Source organism: Dipodomys merriami, unplaced genomic scaffold (genome assembly GCF_024711535.1).
Source record: "Dipodomys merriami isolate MVZ:Mamm:240054 unplaced genomic scaffold, mDipMer1.0.p SCAF_380, whole genome shotgun sequence".
Taxonomy (NCBI): Eukaryota; Metazoa; Chordata; class Mammalia; order Rodentia; family Heteromyidae; genus Dipodomys; species Dipodomys merriami.
In genome coordinates this window covers 529,435-535,865 of record NW_027205382.1, presented here as the reverse complement: position 1 = coordinate 535,865, position 6,431 = coordinate 529,435, and the positions used below count along the sequence as shown (strand labels likewise).

The window sequence follows — 6,431 nt, the reverse complement described above, 5'->3', positions numbered from 1 at the left end:
ATCTAAGTGTCCTCAGATCAGAAGGGCATGCGTATAGGTGCAAGGCCTGACTGAGCCTCAAGCAGCTTGCTGATTAGTTGGGCACATAACCGGTGCTGTCATTTATCAACAAACAAATTGGCATTGGTCAGGTAAACCTGTCAGCCCAAGTGTTGTGTGACAGAACATGTGATGTAAAAATGTGAACTCAGGGTGACAAATACCTGAGTTCCTGAAAGCAGGCTGAACCAGGACCTGCTCAGTAGGTTTGTACAACAGGCTCACAGAACCAGGCCTGTGCAAATTACTTTAGGCCCAAACCACAGACTTGCAAATCATGTCCAGAAACTTGTTGAACCCTTCAACCTCCTTCAACATGATCCCTACTTAATGTGACCCTACTTAAGTCCCTTCACCCCTGTTCCCCAGGACACCTCATGTCTTCTGACGCTCCTCAGGTCACCCTGGTATTCCTCTTCAACTTTCATTAAAGTTGGTCTGTTGAAGTTGATGTCTCTGTCTGCCTTTGTTCTTCTTGCCTTTTGAATCCATCCTTTAGTTCCCTAACATTGTGGGCACTGAATAAGAGCTTTTCTTACTTCAAGCTGTACAGATTGCTCTTAAGTTGATTGTGCTGCTTTAAAGTTTGAGTGTCCTCTTGGGACAATGTATTGTGCCTCAAACAGACATTTCCTTCCAGTTGGTTGGGCCATGTGATGAGCTGGTCCATGCATAGGCCCTGGGAAATAGGATGAGAAGAGGAACACTAAGATCTGTTCACCCCTTAGGGGAATTTTCCACCAATCTTTAGCCCCAGTTAGTGTAATCAAGATCACCAAGGAGTAGCAAAGCTGAATGCCTTTTTGGAAAAAAAAATCAAAGGTTTACTGATAATGAAATATGCATTGAATTTATGGACTATCTGCCTTTTCTTCTCAATTTCTGCTCACATCTTCACCTCAAATGTCATCATAAATGGAATGATCTACATTCTGTTTGTAGAAGATATACAGAGCCAGGTTCTCCTATTTCCATCTGCAGAGTGATGGGGCGCTGCTCAGCATCCTTACCCATTCTTCTATGACCTATGCCCACAAAGAGATAGGCCTGAGTACCCTTTCCTCCTTGTGAAGGGCTTGAAGACTGCCTTTTCTCAATTTTTTGAGAGATTGTATCATTATGCAGCCCCAGCTGGCCTAGAATTTACCATCCTCCTACTTTGCCCATCTGAATGTTGGGATTATAGATATATACCACCATATTCCACCGGGACACTGTTGTTTTTTTTTAATCATAAAGACCCAGACTCACCTGTCAAAGAATTTATAGTATAAACTGAGAAGAAAAGAGACACAAATATACACAATCCACACCCATAATTTTTAGCAAGACATTCTACCACATCCCAGAGATCCTCTCCTTGACTTAAGAACACACCCAGTAGGGTTGTATTATAAGGCCTCAGGTCCTCTTCATGGATTTCCTACCAGTGAAAGTCCTACAGCTCTGAAAGGACCCCAGAGCACAAAGGGCAGTCTGAGCTCACTGCAACCCCTGCACTGACAGGGCCAGGGACAGTACAGCCAGTAAGAATAAGGCCATCCACTTGGGCTGGGACTACAGGAAGTGGCACTAGTTAGTGCCACTCAGAGTTCCATAAGGGATTTTTGTCTGTTTTGTCTCCTGAAGAGACTCTGAGGAACTGATTTTTTTAACAAAACTCACATGAGACTAGTGCATATAGGTATAATATCAATTTATTAAAAAAAAAAACTAAATGCCAATAAGAATTGCTTACCCTGGGGGCTGGAAAGGTGGCTCAGTGGTAGAGTGCTTGCCTTGCATGCTCGAGGCCCTGGGTTCGATTCCTCAGCACCACATAAGCAAAAAGAAAAAAGCCAGAAGTGGCTCTGTAGCTCAAGTGGTAGAGCGCTAGCCTTGAGCTGAAGAGCTGAGGGACAGCGCCCAGACCCAGAGTTCAGGCCCCACGACCGGACCCAAAAAGAAAAAAAAAAAAAGAATTGCTTACTCTGGCCAGTAATAGGGCACTTGCCTAGCATTCTTGAAATCCCGGGGGTCCTCCCCAACATCAAAATCAAACAAAATCTGTATTGAATAAACATGGGATTGTAACTCAGAGGTAAAGGAATTCTTGCTTAATATGTGCAAAGCCCTGGGTTCTAGCTTCAGTACCTCAAAAAGAATTTTTGAGTATCAAGACCATAAAATCAGTGTTAAGAACTCTCTAGACTGGAAAATATTGAGGGCTTGCAATATCTAAACTCACTGGGAGATTCTGTATTGGATTAAGATATTGAACAATAGAAAAAAGACACTGAAAAATTATAAAACTCAAGTAAGGTTTCTAGTTGAAGACTATCCTATCAGTGCTAATTTTCTGTATTGATTCTTAAACTGGAGAACGCTGGATGAAGGGATGCTTGAACTCTGCAGTATTTTTGTAACTTTTCTGTAAGTCTGATCATAACTAAAATTAAGCTTTACTTGTAAGATCTTGATTCAAGCCTCGGTTCTAACCCTGTGCTCTTTGCTCTTTCTGAGTCTGTTGCCTTACTAAACATTGAAGCAGTTGCAGCATGAAGAGCCAGGAAGGTGCTGTCTTACTCATACATTTGCCCTACTTTACTTCAGCAAAGAAAATGAACATTGAGGAGCGGTGTGCTGGTGGGCGTGGGCCAGCACAGGGGGCTCAGGGGCTTGGATCCATGGCATCTAGGGCAGGGCCGCAAGCGGCTGGTACTGACAGCAGCGACTTCCAGCATCAGGAGCGCGTGGCCATGCACTACCAGATGAGGCCTGGGTGCTGTCCCTCAGCTCTTCAGTTTAAGGTGAGCGCTCTGCCACTTGAGCCACAGGGCCACTTCTGGTTTTCTGGTTGTTAATTGAAGTGTGACTCTCAAGTATGAAATCAAGAAGCTGATCTACATGCATCTGGCCCTATGGCTGCTGCTGGTTGCCAAGATGAGCGTGGGACACCTGAGGCTCTTGTCATATGATCAGGTGGCCATGCCTTATCAGTGGGAGAACCCCTATTTGCTGATCATTACGCCCTCCCTCTTGGGCCTGCTCTCTTTCCCTTGTAACACTATCAGCTACCTGGTGCTCTCCATGATCAGCATGGGGCTCTTCTCCATCGCTCCCCTCATTTATGGCAGCATGGAGATGTTCCCCGCTGCACAGCAACTCTACCGCCATGGCAAGGCCTACCGCTTCCTCTTTGGGTTTTCTGCTGTCTCATCATGTACCTGGTGTTGGTACTGGCGGTCCAAGTGCATGCCTGGCAGCAAGAAACTTCTAGACTCTTGGTTCACCAGCACACAAGAGAAGAAGCGCAATTGAAGCCTGCCCGATGGTCTGCTCTCGGGTGGAGCCTGGGTTCCCCCTGGGCCGAGTGAGGTAGAGCAACTGTTCCTGTCTCTTCTGGTGATTTGGGCAGCTGTAATGTTGGTACTTAATGCAGACAGGGACACATTTTGGCCTAGAGTTCTGTTGCTGATGTGGCAAGAGTATATTTAAATTATTTCTGATTCAGCAGCTGGGTGACCAACAGCCATGCAGTAGCTGGGTGAAGTTAAGGCCGGTAGGTATTTTCCTTTAAGACCGAGCCTTATCCTTGCCTCCTTTGGTCATTATTCCCATTTCTATTCCTCACCTCTTTACCACCCAGAGAGCAGGAAATAAGGAACAAATTAAGTCTGCTTCAGTCTATAGGCAAGAAACACCTCAGAGACTACACCCCTGCAGGCTGTGCTCTACTGCAAAGCATTTCAATTTAAGAGACCCTCAATAAAGTTCCTAAGACTGAAAAAGAAAAAAAAAATGAACATTGATGAGCAGTGGCTTTGGAAATAGTTGTAAAGTTGTAGTTGAAGGAATCCATCTCCAGAGTTCTTTCTTTGTTTCTTTGTTTCTCTCTCTCTCTCTCTCTCTCTCTCTCTCTCTCTCTCTCTCTCTCTCTCTCTCTCTCTCTCTCTCTCTCTCTCTCTCTCTCTCTCTCTCTCTCTCTCTCTCTTTTGGCTCCTTCATGGCAAATGCTTGAAGCCAGTTTATTCAAGTGTATAATGAAGCACCAGAAAACAACATGCAATATTCTCCCCCCCACCCTGATCTGCAATCCCAGAAGTAGGAGACCCATGACCATGATGTTGGTGGGCTCATGTCTAGGAAAGATCCTAGGTGGGCAGGGTCAGAGCAAAGGGCAAAGGGCAAGTACCATGTCTATTGGCCTCCTACAGCAGCTGGAGAAACCAGATACCTCCTACACTGGGTTCAACTAGGCAAAGCAGTAATGTCAGCCCTGGTTGGAAGGAGACTCCAGTTCTGTAAGGACAGCCTTTCCCTTGGCACTGGGCCTAGCTCAGCCCTCTGGAGGCAGTGAGGTGAAATGGCCTTTCTTAGGATGGCATGGTGAGACTGACCATAGCCCAAATCAAGGATCTACAATCTGAAAACCAGCCAGCCTCTTGAGCACAAGAAAGAACCTTCCTGCCTAGGGGAAAGCTCTGAGCTAGGACTTCTTGGCACCAGTGAATAACACCCCCGCTTTCCTAGTGGAAAGGCCAGTTTCTAAGTTCAGTCCCCAAATGAGACTGCTTTATCTATTACATATCTGTTAAATTATAAATACAAACACAGAATCTAAACAATGTCCCAGTAGAAGCTGCTCACCGTCCCCGACAAGGGCTAGCTTGAAGAAAAGTGAAGGTCACCCCTTTGTTCTTTGTGTCTCTGGAGCTGTAGACAAAACTGTCTACCCTCTCCCCTTCCCTTGAGTAACCATGGGACAACTCGGGACAGAGATTTTCAGGCTTAGGAAGATTTTCACCTTCATCTCATTTTGTCCCTCTTCAAATCCCTTCCCAAAAATCTAAAAAAGGAAAATAAAACCAACAATGAAAAGAATAACCTTATTCATTTACTGAAGGACCCCAGAACATTTAGGGTTATAAACCTCACACTTCCCCTGTCATGTGGGAGAAGTTCTGACCCAAAAAAGAAATGAGTGGCCCTCAATCAGAGGTCATAAGCCTTAAGTGCCCAAGTAATGCACATGTTAGTATGAATGGCACCGGGAGGAGGGGAGGAGGTGGAAGGGATTGACTAAGTCCTGAGAAGAAACTGGTACAGGACACTTTCACCTTTGGGATGATAAATGGGCCAATTAGCTCTGGATTAGAAAAAGTGGATAGATTTCTTCCCTCTTCATGCTTCCCTGAGCAGCCCTATGGCAGGGAAGAGGCCAGGTAGGAGGCAGGTGGCCCTTACCCAGTTAGCACTCTCAGGCCCTGGGGCCCAGAGAGGAACTGAAGGAGGTGTCAGACAAAGACAAATATGGAACTGGGTCCCGAAGTGAAGAAGTACCAATAGCATTGATCTGCCCTGGACTGAGGAGGATATGGAGCCTGGCAAAAATAGAAAGCAAGGAGAGGATGGGAAGGCCAGGGAGAGGGCATTGTGAAGGTGAAAAGGTAAAGGACAAAAGAAGGACTAGAGAAGATACTGGGGGGGGGGGGGCTAGGGAGGGAAGGAGAGAGTAAGGGAGAAATGGGCCCATCCATCTGTGTCCCAGAGCTCTGGGACAAATCAGCCTCATGATGGTCTTTTGGACCCTGTCAAAGCCCTTCACTGGCCCCACGGGAATGAAAAGAAGGCCTGGGCAGTTTTCAAAATGATCTTGAAGCCTCAGACCCCAGAGGCTGGGGTAGGTGAGAGGTAAGGTGCTGAGAGGTAAGGTGAGGAGATCTTGAAACAGAGATGTTATTTTAGGCCTCTCATCTTGTATCTCAACTGTGAGATGAGACCAAACTCAAAAAGGGCATGGAAGAAGGTAAGAAGTTTCTAGATTTTAGAGTGTCTGGTGGATGGAAGGATGAAGGGGATAGACAAAGGATTCTGCCAGTAACTTCCCTAGGTTTCTTCCTTGAGTTGCAACTCAGTTGCAGTTTAACTGCTCCCACATATGGACCCTCCTTAGGTCCTTTTCTAGGCTGACAAGTGATAAGTGCTGTAGAAAAGCAAGGAGCCAAAGAGAATGGGAAACACACTATGCTCTGGGCAGGCTAGAGATCAGACATGGAGACTAGAAAACAGCCATTAATGGCTGTCACCAAGTCATGGCTGGGCCCTCCATGCAGTAATAGGAGCAAGACTGCTAGCTTGCTCCCTGATCCCTACTACATTGAGGCTGAACAGGTACAGAAAGGTGGCTACTAGGGACCAGTCTCAGAGCTCTGGTATCTTGCCCCTAGTCCAGACTTGCAACCTAGGCTGGTTCCCAGAGGCTAGAAAGATACAGGTAAGACCCCAATAATGTCTGGTTTGGGCCATAGACAAGAAGCACTGAACTCTTGTCTTCAGGGGCTCTAGCAGGAGGAGGGATAGGAAGCCAGTTTCTGACAGCAGATGGCTGTCCATTCGTCATCTCAAAAATC

At 46.2% G+C, this 6,431-nt stretch overlaps 1 pseudogene; it reads left to right on the top strand.

Moving 5' to 3' along the window:
• Positions 1-2,705: 2,705 nt before the first annotated feature.
• On the top strand, positions 2,706-3,339 carry LOC138805034 (protein jagunal homolog 1-like; annotated as a pseudogene).
• The last annotated feature ends 3,092 nt before the right edge of the window (positions 3,340-6,431 follow it).